The sequence below is a fragment of the Bos javanicus genome, chromosome 24 (genome assembly GCF_032452875.1).
Source record: "Bos javanicus breed banteng chromosome 24, ARS-OSU_banteng_1.0, whole genome shotgun sequence".
Taxonomy (NCBI): Eukaryota; Metazoa; Chordata; class Mammalia; order Artiodactyla; family Bovidae; genus Bos; species Bos javanicus.
Window position 1 is genome coordinate 21330615 of NC_083891.1, and position 19920 is coordinate 21350534.

Consider the following 19920-nt stretch of genomic DNA (forward strand, 5'->3'; position numbering starts at 1 on the left):
TGTGTCCAACTCTTTGCAACCCTGTGGACTGTAGCCCACCTGGTTCCTTTGCCCCTAGGATTTTTTAGGCAAGAATACTGGAGTGGGTGGGCTTCCCTGATAGCTCAGTTGGTAAAGAATCCACCTGCAATGCAGGAGACCCTGGTTTGATTCCTGGGTTGGGAAGATCTGCTGGAAAAGGGATAGGCTACCTACTCGACTATTCTTGGGCTTCCCTTGTAGCTCAGCTGGTAAGGAATCTACCTGCAACACGGGATACCTGGGTTCGACCCCTGGATTGGGAAGATCCCATGAAGAAGGGAATGGCTACTCACTCCAGTATTCTGGCCTGGAGAATTCCATGGACTATATAGTCCATAGGGTCACAAAGAGTCAAACACGACTGAGCGACTTTCACTTTGACCAGAGTGGGTTGCCTCTTCCTTCTCCAGCCAATCTTCCCAACCCAGGGAAGCCCCCTTAAATGCATATCACGCAGTAAAAGAAACCAATCTGAGAAGAATATATGTTATATGATTCTAACTATATGACATTCTGGAAAAGGCAAAACTAGGGAGATAGTGAAAAGACCAGTGGTTGCCAAGGTTCAGAGTGAAGAAAAGAGGGAAGAATAGAAGGAACACAGGATTTTTAGGGCAGTAAGGCTATTCTGTTTGATATTGTAAGGGTAGATACGTTTATTGCATATTTGTCAAAGCCCATAGAATGTACAACATGTAGAGTGGACTCTAACATAAGCTATAGACTCTGGTTTAAGAGTCAGATTGCCTTATAAATGTACCACACCATTACAAGATGTTCAGAATAGGGAAAGTTCTGTGTATGTGTGTGAAATATATGGGAACTCTGTAACTTTCTGTTCCATTTCCCTATAAACATCAAGCTGCTCTAAAACAGAGTCTATTATTTAAAAATTTTTCATCTTTATCCTAACTTAGTTAATTAATCAGTTACTTTATATCTGTATGGATTCATAGAGTCCTATTTTGTCCTATAAGTTATGTCATTATTTTTGAGAATGAAAATGGCATTCCTGAGTGCTGAGAACTGGTCTGATGGTTACAGCTGGGTGTCACTGTGAAGCTGGCCTGGTGCTCACAACTAGGCTGTGTATCCTCTTCTGTCGGACACTAATCATCTCAGAGCACTAACATCAGACAAGGCCATTTTGAGACCATAGCACATTGGGACAAAACAAGGCCACTTCATAATTTTATCTAGGCACAGACAAGAACAAAATGCAACCCATGATAATACCAAATATCCCTCTCTCCCAGCTAATATAGGTGACTGCTGCTTTTTGACCATTACAGCCTTATCCTCGCTAGTCTGCCCTCCTATGGAAACATTTGTTGAGGTACCAATCATAGAAACGTCTCCACTTCCTGACAGTGTGCGATCCAGAGTGAATCCCATGTTCTTGGACACTTCCCAAGCCCTCCAAAACAAAAGCTAGATCCTGTAGTAATTTCTTCTGACATCCTCTTATTGAGATACCCCATGGTTACTTATAGGCTTCCTGGGTGGCACTAGTGGTAAAGAACCTGCCTGCCAATGCAGGAGACATAAGACACATGGGTTTGATCCCTGGGTTGGGAAGATCCCCTGGAGAAGGAAATGGCAACCCACTTCAGTATTCTTTCCTGGAGAATCCTGTGGACAGAGGAACCTGGCAGGCTACAGTACATATGGTCACACAGAGTCGGACACGACTGAAGTGACTTAGCACACACACATGGTTACTTATGGTGTGTATTCACCCTCACTGTTCAGTTCAGTTCAGTTCAGTCGTTCAGTCGTGTCCAACTGTTTGCGACCCCATGAATCGCAGCACACCAGGCCTCCCTGTCCATCACCAACTCCCGGAGTTCACTCAGACTCACATCCATCAAGTCAGTGATGCCATCCAGCCATCTCATCCTCTGTCGTCCCCTTCTCCTCCTGCCCCCAGTCCCTCCCAGCATCAGAGTCTTTTCCAATGAGTCAACTCTTCACGTGAGGTGTCCAAAGTACTGGAGTTTCAGCTTCAGCATCATTCCCTCCAAAGAAATCCCAGGGCTGATCTCCTTCAGAATGGACTGGTTGGATCTCCTTGCAATCCAAGGGACTCTCAAGAGTCTTCTCCAACACCACAGTTCAAAAGCATCAATTCTTTGGCGCTCAGTCTTCTTCACAGTCCAACTCTCACATCCATACATGACCACAGGAAAAACCATAGCAGAGTTCCAAAGAATAGCAAGAAGAGATAAGAAAGCCTTCCTCAGAGATCAATGCAAAGAAATAGAGGAAAACAACAGAATGGGAAAGAACAGAGATCTCTTCAAGAAAATTAGAAATACCAAGGGAACATTTCATGCAAAGATGGGCTTGATAAAGGACAGAAATGGTATGGACCCTCACTGTAATGAGTAATAAAACCAACTGGTTCGACTCTAGGCATTGGTAGCAACTATTATCTATTTTAATGCTTAAATTGTCTCAGATTTGGCCTATAGGCCAAAGTCCTTTTGACATATCCTTATTGTTCTTTGAAGGGAAGCCCTGGTATCTCAGAGGTAAAGAATCTGCCTGCAATGTAGGAGACCTGGGTTCTGTCCCTGCATTGGGAAGATCCCCTGGAGAAGGAAATGGCAAGCCACTCCAGTGTTCTTACCTGGAGAATTCAATGGACAGAGGAGCCTGGTGGGCTACAGTCCATGGGGTTGCAGAGAGTTGGACACAACTAAACAACAACTGTGTTGTTCTTTGAGCACTTTCCTACTATCTGGCACAATCAGATATCCCAGACTCATCTTGTAGGTTCCGTGTCCCAGCTCTGGAATCAGCTGTTACTCTAAGGAGCCCTGGTTTCTTTCAGTTGGGAGTGGTATTTAAAAGCCGAGATCTGGGAGCTAAGTGTGCTCATTGCTTTTGGGGTGCCACTGCTTCCAGGTGTGGTCAGAGTTAGGGAATATGTGTATCTACCTTTATGTACGCATATACAAACATTTGCATCTTTCTCTCTTTATTCCTGTGTGTGTGTGTGTATATATATATATATATACACATATATATATGACAAAATGAGTTCAGAGGAGAGAGCAGCATCAACTTGGGGCCTTCCTGTCAAACCCCCAGGTGTGGCCAGAGGGGAGGGAAATGCTTATGTTTGGGTGGTGATGCTTATAGCTGGGGTAGGAGTGGGGAGACTGGTGGTCCTGATAAAGAAAAAATTCTTCATGGTATTTGTTACAGATGGTAAAGCAACTGTTATTTGGGACCATGATGATAGATGGCTTCCCTGGTGGCTCAGCGGTAAAGAATCCGCCTACCAGGGCAGGACACGTGGTTTTGATCCCTGAACTGGGAAGATCCCTTGGAGAAGGAAATGGCAACCTCCTCCAGTATTCTTGCCTGGGAAATCCCATGCACAGAGAAGCCCAGTGGGCTGCAGTCCACTTTGCATGAGGTTGCAAAGAGCTGGACATGACTTAGCGACTGAGCAGATACGCACACGCATGACGATAGGTATAGGGACCACCGGAATGGGATTCTGAAGTGGAAAAGAGATTGGACTTAACTCTGAATACAGCTCAGGCAAGTGATAATACAGGGCTTCCCCAGTGGCTCAGGCAGTAAAGAATCTGCCTCCAATGCAGGAGACCCAGTTTCGGTCCCTGGGTCAGGAAGATCCCTTCTCCAGGCAACCCACTAGGTATTCTTGCCTGGGAAGTCCCATGGATAGAGGAGGCTGGTGGGCTACAGTCCATGGGATTGCAAAGGGTCAGATATGACTGAGTGACTAACACTTTGACTCAGAAGTGGGAACTTACAGCCGAAGAGCAGAGGGGGAGGCAGTGCCTGGAAAATTAAGAGGAAATATCAGGGGTAAGAGGGGACTCAGACTAAACCAGCCTAACAGGACTCTTGCTGAAGGCAGGTCAGGGTGATCAGATGGCACCTGGGAAATGAGGGGGATGAGGAGCCTGATCAGATATCGAGGTTGGGGGTGTCTCTTGCTAAAGCTGCATTTTAGAAGGAAGTGCAGAAATGGGCTTGGAGAAAGTTCATGGAGCCTGAATAAAGTTTGCTCAAGCAAAGAAGTTTTGTCAGCGCTCACTGAATCAGTCTGGCCCATTAGGCCTGTCATAAGGGATTGTTCCCCAGATTCCTGCCTGCCCCCACTCCTGCCGCTGAGCCACCATGGTCCCACCTCACCAAGAACGCCCGGGGGTCACCATTTGATTGTTGATTCAGTCAGATGAAGCTCTGATTCTTCCCCCCGAATTCAGCAAAATGAATACTGATAAAGCATGAATTAGCTGGTTCACTGACAGAGATCCCTCCCAGTGCAGCGCCACAGACACACACACCTAATGTCTCCAGAACACTCTGTGGCCCCACCTCTGCCAATTAGCTGAAGCTCTGGCTCCCCCAGGCCAGAGCTCTGCAGAGTTTCTGGAACCTTCTTTCCTCTGTCCTCTCTTTCTCCTTCCTTCAAGAACTGTAGTTTCTTTTTCTGAGCAGCCATTGTCTTGACAATAGACAGAATCGCAGAGCTACTGTAACTGCCCCTTGACAGCGGGGAGGACCGAAGGGATGTGAATCTGCTTTAAGGAAATAAAAGCCTGTCCTAAAGTTATGCCTGAGAAGTCTACTGGAAGCTGAGTAGTGTTCCTCAAGGAGCCATTCATGTTGAGAGGAGGCTTAGAGGAAATTGTGTATTTTATTGGCTGCCTTGGCTACCCACTTGGGTGAGTTAAGGGCTGACCCATACCTGTTACTTTTATTGTTATTTGTCTGACTCATCCCCTGGCTTTTGCCATGGAGCTCAGGCCTCTGAGCTTCTTCTTCTCCCCTGGCCTGTTTCCTCCATCCCCCTGTGCTGGTTCCCCAGGCCTTGTGGGGTGTGTGTGTGAGTGTTAGTCACTCAGTCGTGTCCAACTGTCTGTAACTCCATGGACTGTAGCATGCCAGGCTCTTCTGTCCATGGAATTCTCCAGGCAAGAATACTGGAGTGGTTTGCCATGCCCTTCTCCAGGGGATCTTCCTGACCCAGGGATGGAACCGGGGTCTCCTGCATTGCTGGCAGATCCTTTACCATCTGAACCCCATGGTAGCCGCTAGTAAACCTGCTCCCTTAGCCAACTCTGCCCTCCCTGTGTTCCAGTCCAGCGAGGCCCTCCCAGCATCTCTGCTGCCCACAGAGGACAGATGGGCACCCATGATGTTTGGAGAGATCCGTCCTTTACTACAGGCATGCTGACCGCTCCTTCACCCCACCCAAACCCCAGGGCACCCAACCTAGATTCCTGGACAGTGAGAAGGTACTTCTGGGTACCCCCTGTCTCTATGAGGGTCTTTCACTTTCTATTTTTCAACTTAACAGGATTTCCAAGGGCATCTGAAGGCAGTAAATTTTGCCAGAAAACATATATTCTTCTGATCTCATTTGCTTCTGGGACTGTCTTGACAGGCTGTGATTTGTTTTTTTTGTGACTAAGGAGCCACAGGCTGGGAAGGCAATTTGCCGTCTGCACCCAGCTGAAAGGGTAATGCAAGGAGCCTGTTCTTTGCTGTGACCTCACTGACCCCCCAGGGGCCTGTGGGCTGGTCGTCCTGACAAGGCTGTGAGTGTTCTCCTGCCCACAGACCATTGCCTCCATTGTTGGAGCTCTCTCTAGGAGCCAGGCTCTGTGCTGCGTGTTTCGTTCCCAAGTTTGTCGTCTCACGTAGTCCTTACAACAGCTCTGTGAGGCGAACGTCAGCAGCCCCATCTTCCAGGAGAGACCTGAACGTTTAAATAAGGTCCACAGCCAGGACTGTAGGCTGTGGTGGACTCATATCCAGTAGGTTAGCCCAGCTCACAACAGCACAACCACCACCAGCCTCACAAAGTGGGAAGACAATTTCGTTATAGTGCAAAGGGGGCTCAGATAACAAGTAGATTGTTGAATGCAAGCCCATGATATGGTTAAAAAATCACCTTCACACAGCTAGAGGCCCCCATCTAATTTTCCTCCCTTGGCTGTAACATGGACTGCCTCTAGCCCAGACCCTCTAATGGAATTTGAAAGTTTAAATTTCTGCAGCTGTCTAGGACACCGTCTCATAGGCCCCAGAACCCATCCATCCTTAGGAGTCCAGCCTGAGCAAACTCTACTTATGACCCTCTCAGCCTTCAGCCTGCCAAAGTCATTTTAGTATCTTCTTTCATCCCCACCTTGGAGCGTATTCTTGTTCCTCCTTCTAATCTTGGTGGGGGTGCCACTGGGTAAGGCTGCTTGAAGCAGGATCTTAGTTCCCTGACTGGGTATCAAACCCAGGCTGCCTAGTGAAAACCAGGAATCTTAACTCCTGGACTACAAGGGCCAGTGGTCTTGAAACAGGACCTTGGTCCTTGTCTTCTTTAAAGAAAGAATTCAGCAAAGAGAAGCAAACAACTAAAGCAAAACAACTAAAGCATTTATTTGAAAAAAAAAAAAAAAGTATGTGTGGAAAGAGACAGCAGTCATGAGCTTTGGGGGGTGGCTTAAACTGTTTATATGGGGACCGTTTTCCAGATTCCCTCTAGCCAATCATCTTGCTTCATCTTGCTTTGTGTCCGTATCTGCCTGCAATGCAGGACACCTGGGTTCGATCCCTGGGTTGAGAAGATACCCTGGAGAAGAGAATGGCTGCCCACTCCATCTTCTTGCCTGGAGAATCCCATGGACAGAGGGAAAGCCATGAGGTTGCAGAGAGGCAGACACAACTGAGCAACTAACACTTGGTCTGACTCAGAGCCCTCCCAATGTGGGCATACATCTTTTAGCCAAGATGGATTCCAGCACAAGAGTGTCTGGGAGGTTGGCAGGACATATTATGGGCTAATGCCCTCCCCCTTTTTTGACCTTTGAGGAACTTTTTTTTTTTTTTTTGGCTCATGTTTAGTTGGGGAGATGTCCTTCAACACAAGAATGAAAAATGTGCTCGTCTTATCTCTTCACTCAAGCAGAGCTCAGCTCCTCTTTGCTCCTGCCTTTATCTTTCCCTTGAGGTGTCTGCAGGAGACAAGCTCCAGCAGCTCAGCCTGGGGCCCCACTGTCTCCTGTCTCTCTTCCAAGGGTGTGATGGTGTCAGAAGGGCTACACTGGTGTTTACTATGGGATCACCATCTAACCTCTTGGTCTTCATCTTAGTCTTCCAACTCTGTAACTAGACTGTCAACACTGTAACTTCCAAGGCTTTCAGTCTGTGAAAAAGGAAAGACTGGGCGCCAAATATGCCTCAAATCCACCCCAGCTTTTCCTCTGCTCCTATTTTGATCATAGGGAACTGCATTTCATGGGCTTCGTTACCAGTGGCCGCTGGTGGGCTTGCCGAGGGAGGCCTGGCCGAAAACTGAAGGGAGGGGAGGAAATTCCCTACTGCTTTTGTCCTCCTCCCTCTCTCTCTGCTCTCGAATCTCAGCAGTGGCTGTGTTCCCTTCGGGGCTCCAATTTCTGCTAGGCAGCCCCTCCCTTTTGGTCCCAGCTCCCACGAGGCCATCTCACAGTTTCAGCATCTGCAGGAGATCTGGTTTTTAGCCCCTGTTTACACCCTCTGCTCTCAACTGTCTCACGGGCCTTGGCATGTTTGTGGCTTCCTGCTGTGGCTAATCTCTGCTTTTCTCCTGTTTTCTGTTGAATTTCTCTGTACTCCTGTAGCTTCACCAACTGATTCCCTGTATTAAATTCTTCTTTTCAAAGACCTAGAAGGATTTCTGTTTTTGTGAGCAGACCTGACTCTCACCAAGTGCTTTATGAACCACAGTGCCTAGACAAAGGAAGAGGCTCTTGTTCCTCTGTTCCTCTCTGCCCAGCTTGTAAGTGAGGAGGAAGTGAGGCTCATTTCTTTCTTTTGGAAATCTATACATGTTATGATTATAGAAGCTATCTATTAATGAGAAAAGCTCTGAGCATCAGTAATGAGACCCTCTACTCAGACTCGTAGGACTATCTCCCTTCCCCCAGATCCTCAGCTTTTGCACAGGAGGGTCAGGTGAACATCTGCAGCCAACACAGTTCCTATTCCCAGATGACGGCAGCCTGGCTGGGAGACAGGCTGCAAGTCCTTCCTGATGAGGTCACGGCTCAAAGCTTCAGTTCGCTGGGCATGAGCTGCCTGGAAACACATGAATGCATCAAAGCAGGTGCTGGCAGCGAGAGCTGGATGGGGGATGGGGCAGAGGGGAGAGTCCTGGGTGGAAATGTGCAAATGCCATCTGCTAGGATGGAGACTTTGTCTCACAGGGTCTCTGGGAAGCAGGGAGGGATGGGTGATGGAGGAGAGCAGGAGTGTGATGCAAATCAGCCTTGTAACCCTGGAGACCTGTGCAGTTGGTGCATTCAGCAAACAGGGAAGCCTTTCCTCTCTGTGTTATTTATTTCTTCTAACGTGTTACTATAGTTGTGATACTTTGTCAAAAAAATGCTACATTTGAAGGGGAAAGTCAGCCAGTTCTCCAGCAGTAGGAGAGAGGAGAATGATGTTGAAAGAAGAAAATCTCCTCTTAAAATCTGGCAGATACTATTGAAGGTGGCTCTCCCCATGTTAGCACAAGGCTACTTTCCTGATGCTCGGATGGAGGGAACTGGGCTGCTCCACTTCTTTGATTCTTTGTGTCAGAGGAGTGGAGCTAATTATAAAATATCCTTCCATATCCTCTCTGTTGAAAGATGACACTCTGTTTTTCTCTTCTCAAAATGCAGACGCGGCTGATCCATTTCATTGCCTGGCCCAGCTGTGAAGTGCACATTCTGGATGCTAAATGTTATGTTTCTGAGATCAACTTCCCTTTGAGACAAACTTTTCCAAATAGTGGTTGATGCATCCTTCACGTTTAAGAAAGCGGCACGCAGCAGGCAAAGATAAACTGGGGCTGAGAGAGTTCTTTTTCTGCCCTGCAACCTTGAGACCAGTACTCTAAGGGTGAGCCTTCTGCTTCTGAGTTCTTGAGGAAGATGGGAGGGGGAGAGGGGTCACCTTCCTAAGAGCTGCACTCTGGCCTAAGGGAAAGAACCTATTTTTCAAGGCCCTGCCCCAGACTTGTAAACTAAATCTCTTAGTTATTTGATAAGGGCTCTTAGCTGTTTGAAAAGGGATGAGAAGGAGCCCCTTTGTGCCCTGGGCATGGTCTGGACAGAGAAGAGTGGGCCAAAGGGCTCAGCTGGTGCTCAGCACAGTGATGAAGAGACCCAGGGGAAACACTATCCCCGCTGTCTGTTGCTATACTGTTTTGCTTCTGGAGATTATTACTCATCACTGGGAAGTGTATGTGTGTGTGTATGGGGCAGGGGTGGGGGAGGTGTGGAGTATTACTGCCCAAAGACTGTTGCAGGGAACTGAGTGAAGTGGGGTCGGGGGGCTCCACCCCACCAAAGCCATGTGTGATAGACATAGTGTAGGGGGAGGGCAGCCATCCCAGAATTCCAAGCGGCAGTCCCCGGTGGAGGAGCTGAAGGCCACGGGGGACTTAAAGCCACATAACAAGACACCAGCATGAGGCTGGACCATGGCCTGCGTGAGACCATCTCTTCTTTCAAAATGTGATGTGAGCTCTGCCTGGTGAGGTCAGTGTACAGTTGCCACAAGTTCTTCTAGAATTTAATGAAGGACTATTCTAGAGGGATCCAATGGTCATGATAATTAGGAAGCATTTCCCCCCAAAACCTATGCTATTAAGAAAGTGAGTTAATATAATAAGTAACTACTGGAATAGAAATCCTCCAAACCCATGCTATCAAGAAAGTAATTTACATGGGGACAGAGAGTAAAATGGTGGTTGCCAGAGGTGGGGTGGGAGAGAATGGGAGATGGTCAAAAGATATAAGCTTCCAGTTAGAAGATGAGTAAGTCTTGGGGCTCTCATGTACTAGCATGGTAACCATAGTAACAATGCTATGTTACATACTTGAAAGTTGCTGATAGATCTTAAATATTCTCACAGCACACATAAAAGGTAATCGTGTGAGATGGTGGCGGTGCTAACTAACCTTATTGTGGCAATCATTTGCAATATATGCATGTATCAAGTCATCACATTGTATACCTTAAACTTGTACAAAGGTATATGTCAATTATATCTCAATAAAGCTAGCAGGGAGGAGAAGGCAATGGCACCCCACTCCAGTACTCCAGTACAATATAAGCACTATTAAGCATAAGTACTCCTGCCTGGCATATCCCATGGATGGAGGGGCCTGGTAGCCTGCAGTCCATGGGGTCGCTAAGAGTTGGACGTGACTGAGTGACTTCACTTTCACTTTTCACTTTCATGCATTGGAGAAGGAAATGGCAACCCACTCCAGTGTTCTTGCCTGGAGAATCCCAGGGATGGGGGAGCCCGGTGGGCTGCCATCTATGGGGTCGCACAGAGTCGGACACGACTGAAGCGACTTAGCAGCAGCAGCAGCAGCAAAGCTAGGGGGGAAAGAAAATACTAAGGAATTCCCCAAACCCATGCTATTAAGACAGTGAGTTAATATAATAAATAACTACTTGAGGAAAAGTCCCACCCCACATGTAGCAAATCATTATTTGGAAATTTTGGAGTGTGGTGAAGAAAAGGAACTCAACAACAAAATTTCAAATCTTAAAGGACCTCAGGTTATGATGGACTTTAATTCTATGAACTAGGAAATACTGACAACAAATTAAAATCTCATTCATGGGATTTATTAAGAACCTTGTCCTGGAGCTTAAAACTAGCCCAGTAATGAAATGATTATCCATCCAAGCAAGAGGGACGATCGAACTGTTTCACAATTAACTGAGGGCTCTGGCATCAACCACTTCGATTTCCTATCAGCATGAAATTCTGTGCCAGATGATAACCCTACAATTGCTGTTGTGGAAAGGACTGGGGCCTTTGTGGGAGGAGCAGCATCAAGGCAATCAGGACAACAGGGAGCACTTGAAGAGCTCAGGGAGACATATTTACCAGCCAAAGTGGAAGGATTTTAATGTTTTGACAACCCAAATGCCCATGTTGTTGTGTATCATCTTGGCCCTGCATGCATCTATTCAATAATCCATCACATCTATTCATCTTCCACCCACCCACCCACTCATCCATCCACTCATTCAGTGTTCCATCTGCCTATTCAAAGCCTATCCTAGAGATGTTTCCTCAGGGGATGTGGATCACAGTGGATAATCAGATGAGTGGAATGATTCTTATCCTTGAGGCGCTCACAAGCTATTCCTGTTATTTGTGGGAAGCATGTATGTTAGCTGTTGCCATCAGTCCTACTGTGATAGAATTATGGTGAGATTTCATGGAATAACAGATTAAATTTATAACATTTCACAGAGCCTGTGCTTATCATTTTATATTCCTAGCAATCCTGTGAGATGGGTGGAAGCACATTTTATAAACCATGGCACTCAGATACAAAACCATTAGTGATGGCCAGAGGGGTACAGAGTCAGGAATTTGGCCAGTGGATTTTTATCATGGGTGGAAGAGGGTGGAATCATTGCTGAGTGACGGTGGCTCCAAAATATGGGATCTTCTCCTGTCTTAACATTGCCACTGACATTTTGCCATTGTTGGACAAACTGCACAGCCAAGAGTGGATGATCTCAGTTTTTGTGGTTGAGTTGACACTCCGGCTCTGCAATTAGCCAATGTTCGGCTCGTCACTGGTTTGATACAGTAAGAAGGAAGGAAAGGAGGATCCATTGAAATTCAAAAGTTCCCTGTGGTTTGAATGACAAATTTTCATATAAAATACAATGCAACAGCTTCAAATGAAGAAAGGGATCCTCAAGTTCTTTCAAGAACCTACTGAACCAACATAGACATCCAGTGTTCCCACTGGTGATTTGTGTGAGCTGTGTCACTTCAGTTGTGTCCGACCCTTTGTAACCACATGGACTGCAGCCCACCAGGCTCTTCTGTCCATGGGCTTTCCCAGGCAAGAATACTGGAGTGGGTTGCCATTTCCTTCTCCAGGGGGTCTTCGTGACCCAGGGATTGAATCCATGACTCTTAGGTCTCCTGCATTGGCAAGCAGGTTCTTTACCACACACACCACCTGGGTACTTTCCTTTTTTCTTGAAGTCAGGAAGAATGGCTACTTTTCAGTCATCTGAATATCTCTGTACCAACTGTGACAGACTCTCATAGATAAAGTGGCTGCCTCTGGCTTTGAGGGTGAATGGAAAAACACATTCCTGTAGCTGAGTGAAAGAATACTTCCCAGAAGATGGTTAAGTTTGAGTTGATTTTTAAGCTGTCAGTAGGGAATAGCCTATAGAGAATTTGTAAGGGAAAAATAAGATTTACTGTCCTCCTTTCTCCCTTGAACTTCACTGAAGGTTTTGGCTAGAGAAGTAACTGCAAGAAGCATGTCCTGTCCTCAGGAGATTTACAACCAGAGCCTGACCAGCAGTAAATTAAGCTAAAAGTACCTGGTCAAAAAGCAGAAGAGTTCACCTGGGTTATTGGTCATTCAAGAGGTGAAACAATAACTGAGAATTATGACTCCTCTGTCACACCTCCCTGAAATGGGTCAGTACCTTCTGTACTCAGAGCAAAGGCAGGTATATCTTTCTACCAAAAATAAAGCAGGTTCCGACATTGTTTATGATGGCTGAACCCACAGAAAGGTCAGTGAACAGAATAGATAGTTCGTGCACAGACCATCAGCAGCTTTCATTGCCTGTGAGAGATGTTAGCTGAGAAAGGGTCCTGGGATACCTGCCCTTGCCCTGCTGCCCCTCCAGCCAGGAGTGGACCCTGGGAAAGATGAACATCATGGTCTGTAACTGGGAGCAGCATATGAAAGAGTCAGTGCCAGCCTCAAACAGGAGATGGTTCAACCAGCCCCGTCTGCTACGTGTACATGGCCACCTTGGGTCTCTGAGGTCCCCACTGTCCCTTGTCCTCAGGTCATCCTGGTTAACTCCCTCACATTCTGCTTACTTCCTCCACTTGAATCCCATGAAGTCAGAGTCTTCTACCCTAGAAGGAATCTGGGGTTATATGCACCTTATGCATTACGAAGCATTCTTATTACTTGTATATCTCTGGGTTTAAAACCATCTCACAACTTAGAGGCTTAACACAACTATTTGCCCCTGATTCTGTATAAGAAAAGCAAAAAGTGGCCCCAACAGCTTGCAGCTGGAAGCTGTGGTGTGCCTGAATGTATATAAATAATTTTCGCAGCATTTAAACAATACTCAGACAAGGCCATTCTTTGACCATGATGCAATAATATAGAACAAGACTATTTTGTGAACATGCCTGAAACTATACAGAGACAAGGACATTCTGCAACTCAAAAGTAATTAAATATCTCCTTCTTCTAACAGATAATGAATTACCACTGACAACTGTAGTCCTACTTTAATCCTCCTGCCTCAGATAAAAATTATCAAGAGAACCAGTCACAAAGCTGGCCCTATTTTCTGAAAGCACCCAATCAAAAACTGGCTCCAACTTCCCTAAATGTTTTATGAAATCACCCAGCAGACACCCAATCACCAAGCAGACACCCAAATCCTATAATAAGCTCCTATTGCTTCCCCTTCCTATTTCCTCTGGTATACATTATCTCTTGCTATAGCGCTCAAAATAAAGGTAACTTTGCCTAACTACAAGTGTGTTTCTAGTGGTCTTTGACATGTAGGTCAATAATTTGGGTTGGGTTCAGCTGGCTGATTGTTCTGCATCTGAAATCTCTTGTATGGCTGCGGTCATCTGGCAGTCAACTGGGTGGTGTGAGATGGCTTCACTCGGATGGCTGGTGGTTGGGCTGGCTGACAGCTGAACCACATGTCTCCAGCAAGCTAGCTTAGGCATCTTCACATGGTAGGCTTGTGTGTTATAACAGGCAAGTCCCAATGCATGATATGCCCCTCTGCTCAAATTATCTTTGCTAATGTGCTATCAGTCAAAGCAAGTCACATGGCTAATCCCAGAATCAATGTGGGAGGATAGCACCAAGGGTGGAGAAACAGGAAGACGTAATTGGGGGCCCATTTCTGTAATAAACTACCATAGCACTGAACACACAGTCTCATTTAGTCCTCACAAATGATGACACTATTATCCTAATTTTACTGATGAAAAAATTCAAGTTTAGAAAAATTTGAATATTGACTAAGGCCATCAAGCTAGTAAATTTCAAGACTGAATCCCAGAACCAGATTGCTGAGTTGTATTTCAGAGTTTCTCTCCCCAGATTCCTCACTGCAGAGTTGCTCTGTTGATTTTGTTCTGCAGGGCCCTTTGAGTACATTTTGTGACTGGCTTTTTTCATTTATTGTAATGTTTTCAGCTGCATCAATTCCTTTTTCTGACCAAATATATCTCATTGTATGGATATATCATATTTTGTTTAGCCATTCATTAGCTGAGAATCCCATGGATGGAGGAGCCTGGTGGGCTGCAGTCCATGGGGTCGCGAAGAGTCGGACACGACTGAGCAACTTCACTTTCACTTTTCACTTTCATGCATTGGAGAATGAAATGGCAACCCACTCCAGTGTTCTTGCCTGGAGAATCCCAGGGATGGGGGAGCCTGGTGGGCTGCCGTCTATGGGGTCACACAGAGTTGGACACAACTGAAGTGACTTAGCAGCAGCTGATGAGCATTTGGGTTGAAGCCAAAAGGAGGACACGACTGAAGCAACAGCAGCAGCAGCAGCAAAAGGAGGAGACTCAGCAAGTTAAGCTGTGAACCTTATGTAATAACGTCATGTCAACCCATTCATGCATTTCACTGGGGCATTTGGATAGTAAGGCTTAAACATCTCAGTCTGCAAACTGCCTTCTCCCCTCCAGTCTGAGGCGGGGATGCTTGTCCCAGGAGGCAAGGACAGTGAGTTGGGGGGGTCATAAAAGACTCTATTGCATGGGACTTCCCCCAAGCCTGAAACAGTGTTGTTCCCACATTGAGGGGTTTCCCACAGGACCCCGTCTGGGGCCAGGCTCTCACTTCAAGGGCACGATTTTATTGCCAGAACATCTGGACATAGCACATTGAATCAATCAGGAATTTCTTCTGTCACCAGGTTAACAACTATGGCCCTAATACAATTAGGAAAAGATTTTCTAAAAATACAGATTTGACCAGTTTCTGTTTTTTGTTTTTAAGTTAAACAGAAAAGGCCTAGAGTAGGGGCTGAGAAGGAAGAAAGGAAATAATCTCTATCCCAAAACTATTCCATGGCAGAAAGCAGGAAGTGTTAGGTGTCCATGAGAACTGACAGGGCTGCAAAAGCTAAGATTGATTGGAAGTGGCAGAAACTAGAGAAAGTTCTTTTTAAAAGATTATGCAAAATGAAATAATGATGCATTTAGAAAACATATGTTTCTAGAATTAATTGTAAAAGGTAGTGATGAAAATGAATGTCAGGACATGTCCAGGAATCTTCTTGCTGAACTGTGCTCCAACCACAGGGAGATCCCTAAGTTCAGTCACCCCTATAGGGTTTCCCAAAGGTATCAGAAGGGTCCCCAGAATCCACCCTCTTAACAGGGCCCTGAGTGGTCTGAGCATCCCATTTCCAAATCATTGTCCTAGAGGCCACCTCAGTTCTGTCTTCTTCTGATGACATTGTTCATTTCTGAAGCTGGAAGTCACAGGAGAATGCTTTGGAGTCTCTGGGAGTGAAATGGATTAGTCCTCACTTAGCGGGAAAATTTGACACATTTCACTTAACACATATGCCCAGATTAGGTCAAAGAAAGGATATCAGTTCAACTTGTTTGAGTTGCAAAGCCCTCCAAGGAGGCAGAGTTACACCATTTTTACAGCAAACTAAGGGATATTCATAGTTGACTATGTTATGGTGTATTGATTTCCCTGAGAAATAGAGCCAACAGGATATATGTGTAAAGAGGTTTATTATAAAGAATTGGCTTATATGATTATGGAAGCTAAGTAGTTCCAGTCCAAGCCTGAAGGAGGAGAGCTGATGGTGTAACTTTCAGTCCACATCTGAATCCAAAGACAGAAGACCAGTGTCAGCTCAGAGAGAGATGGAGATGTTCTCTTCCAGGCCTTAATCTGATTGGATGAGACCCACCCACACTGGGGAGGGCAATCTGCTTTACTTCTACTCATTCAAATTGGAATCCCACCCAGAAACACTCTCACAGACACATTCAGAATAGTACTTAATATTATCTAGTCATACCATGGCTCAGTTGATGCATAAAATTAACTATCACATATGTTATTTCACATTTCAAAACAAAGCAGATCTAAATGTATTGTGTTCCTCTTAATTTAGTTAAATCTGGTAAAGAACCCTCAGGTCTAGAAGTCTCTGGAAAGACACCTCAGTGCTGTGCTTTTTCTCGGGTGGGCAGGCTGGTGATCCTGGTGTTCCTCCTCTTTCTCTCCATGGCTACTCTGCTTCGTAACACCATGGCTTCTTCACATGAATGTCTCCACCATCAGACTGTGAGTTCCCAAAGCCAGGAGCCTGGTCTGTGCTGTTTACTCAGAATCACTAGCCTGGTATGGTGCCTGTCACATAGAAGGCGCTAGAAGGTACCCAATAAACTCTTTTAGGAATCGAACTTGATCCTTGGCCCATGGTATTGGTATGTTGAGTTGACTTCCCCATCCCCCACCACATCTTGGCAGGACAGGTTTATGGCATTATGTGAGCTTGGTTTGACAAATTAATATGAAATACTAAGAGAAATCATTGACATTTTATGACAGAGACAGCATTAGAATGAAATGAGACTATAAAATAAAATTGCAGCAAATGCCTAATAAAGAAGGGACTCAATTTAATAAACAATCTTTGCACAGTTTGTTTTGTTCTGATGAATCATGAGAGCAGCTGCTGATTTACAACAGGCTGATTCTGACCAAATCTAGCTCGGCTTGTGATGAAGAAACATAACTCAATATTACATACAAGAAATGGTTCATTGTTTTTTGTTTTGCACCAAATGTCACTGAGGCACTCAGAAAAATGTTAAAATACCTTTCATGGATGATTTTTCTCCAGTAAATTTTTAATCACACCAAATAAGCAATAAACAAAATGCAGTTATTTCCTCTATAATTAAATTGACTAAATTCACAAGTTCATCACATTAATTAAACTAGCGCTCACCCAATTGTAAAATTACAAATACTGGCTTTCTCTTGAGCTTCAGACGGTAGCTTTTATTAGTTCATATATTTACACGTATACAGGCTATCATTTGTGCCCTGAACTGCTTTAGATTTGTTAATTTTGCAACAAATCCTTTGTTAGGAAAAAAATAAAATTGAAATAATGTCTGTTCTTTAACTGACGTGCACAGCCAAACCTGTTGCAGCATTTTTTTTTCAGTCAAATGCCAGCTGTGTCCCTATAAATAAAGCTAATTACCAATTTCAAAGTCATAGGTAACCTTGAACTTTTAGAGAAAAAGTATGTATATTTTAATTCATTTGAGCCTTGATATAAATGACTTCATGACATAATAATGCAAAACCCCAATATTCCCAGAGACTGATTATATTTGACTCCAAAGACCCAGTGACAATACAGCATAATTAAACACATGGGGGTGTGAGTGTCTTTGAAACACATTTTCTGCAGGGTGGATAAAGAGAAAAGAAATAGGATTTTTTTTTTATGAGACTTTAAGAATATAAATCTGCTTTTCAAATATTTGGCCGAATCATTCTCTTATCTCCCTCTCAAATCCCACATGAAGTTAGTTTCTTAGACTCAGATTGGGAAGCTGAGTGTAATTCCTGACTTAGAACCAGAATCTTCTTTGTATTGCTCTAATTGCAGGCAGCCTCTCAAGGCAGCCTTTCCTCTATTCAAAGGTCTGATTGCTGGAAGCGTCTTCTTCATGTTGTTAAAGCCTTTAAGCTGTAGGGTCCCTGTAGAGTCCCATAATCATTTGACCTTGTTTGGTCTTATTTCTGTAATTCAGAAAAAGACCCTCTCACCCCTAGAAATGATTTGAATCTTGCTTATACGTTTTTCGGACTACTTCTCCCCATTCTGTATATCATACCCTTGGCTGACTCAAGCTTGTCAAAGCCAGTTTTAAAATGTAAGTCACAAATTCATTTCTACAAAATTACTGAGTAGCATGTGTCAGGTTTTTGCTTATTATAAAGAGGTCATTCATAATTGTGTAAGACGAGAGCTCAGCCTTCCAGTAGTTTCCAGTTGGGAATAGAAAGATTCTGCACCTTTCTGCAAGCTTCTTTTCTGTGCTATCCCTGTCTCCCTCTAAGGGGAAAGTTGTGCCTATGGTTGGGTAGATCCCAGGTTAGTCACTGGGTCCTGTTTTTCCAGAGAACCAGGTGGCTGAGACTTAAAAGATACCACCCATTCATGGTGCCCAGTCTGTCTTACCCATGGCAAGTGACAGGCCAGCCATCCACCGTTTCTATGTTGTGTTCACTCGGGTAAGTGGATTCTGCCCTTTTGAGCCACTCCATCTCTCTCTCTGTCCATCTGCCTTTCTCTCTGCACTGAGGTATAAATGGGAAGAGCAAGTGTCCCACTTTGACCTTGAACCAAATCTGCCTACTACTGAATTTTCCTAGTGGGTTCTACTTTGTAGAACAGAAGCATTGGTTCACATTTAATCCTGGCACTTTATTCTCATTCTGCTATTATTCTTTATGCAGAGATTTCTCAGCCTAGACCTGGTGAGGAGGAGCAGGGAGGAGAAGCCTAATACAGACTTTCATGGGATGCCATGCCTCATTCCATCAGATGCACTTGAGAGCCCCACCCAGAAATCCCAACACTCACACATCAGGCATGATAGGAGTACATATCCTAAAAAGGAGAGCAAAAACATGGAGTTTTCCGAGTGGGAGATTGAGGGTTGAGTAGAAGAGGTAAGGTGAGGTGCAGGAAAGGCTGGGACTTTCAACAGGTGCAGCTGGAAGACTGTGGAGGGAGACGGCAGCCTGCGAGGGGGCGGGAGAAGTTGGAATGTCCTCAGAAAATGATAAGATCTCAAGTTCGGTTGAAACACGGAGGAGAGAGTGGGGAGAAGGAGGCCGGAAAGAGGAGTTGCCCAAAACACTGAGCACTTGCCTTCCAGGCCAAAGTTTTCTGCATGACTTGGTAGGCAATGAGGAGTTGGTGATGGCTAGGGTGTCGGGATGTGGAAGTGGTCCCCTCACATATGATAATAGAGCTGGCTGTGCAACCAGAAAGGAGGGGAAGGGGAGGCTGGGCAATGCGAGCCCAGTGAAGAGGCTCTCACGTGTAACACCCAGATGTGGTGGTCCATGGAGAGGGCCATGCAGAAAGAGTTGCTGCAAACCCAGGTTGGACTCATCTGTTTAGCTGCCATGTCAGACTCTTGGTTGACATTGGGTCTGGCACTGACTGAGATCATTGGGCCTCTTTTATCACAGGATTTCTTTCAAGTCGTCCCACCCTCATAATTTAGAAGTGACATGGAAGATGTCTGTGTAAAGCCTGACCTTCACTGAGTTGTGCAGATTCATCTTTTTTAGTGTTAACTTGACATTCCTGACTCCCAAGATAACTCTAAATCTTCACTCTGTTGTCTATCACTTTATCTCTTCTTCCCAGCTCTGTTTTGTCAGAAAATGGAATAAACATCAAAGTTATTGCTAAAATGTTGACAAGATGAGCACAAAGACAGTCCCCTGGAGCTCTAATTGGAAGCCCCCCTAATAGCATCGTGGGCTTTCATGGTGGCTCAGATGGTAAAGAATCCACCTGTAATGCTGGAGACCCAGGTTTGATCCCTGTGTCAGAAAGGTCCCCTGGAGAAGGGAATGGCCACCCACTCCAGTATTCTTGCCTGGAGAATCCAGTGGACAGAAGAGCCTGGCAGGCTAGAGTTCAAGGGCTTGAAAAGAGTTGGATACAACTGAGTGACTAACACACTAATAGCATCAAAACCATTGACCAACAGACTGCGGGAGCCTTGCTTTCCTG

The 19920-nt window shown here is 45.2% G+C and overlaps 2 long non-coding RNA genes across 2 annotated transcripts in view; one reads left to right on the forward strand and one right to left on the reverse strand.

Annotated features, from left to right (window-relative positions):
- LOC133237501 (uncharacterized) overlaps window positions 1-9278 on the forward strand; it is a 60089-nt gene extending 50811 nt beyond the window's left edge. Inside the window, exon 3 of the long non-coding RNA XR_009733223.1 lies at window positions 8712-9278. This is a non-coding gene — a long non-coding RNA (uncharacterized LOC133237501). The remainder of the gene's footprint in view (window positions 1-8711) is intronic.
- LOC133237507 (uncharacterized) overlaps window positions 1-19920 on the reverse strand; it is a 498424-nt gene that overhangs the window by 134647 nt on the left and 343857 nt on the right. The gene's annotated exons all lie outside the window — the stretch shown is intronic.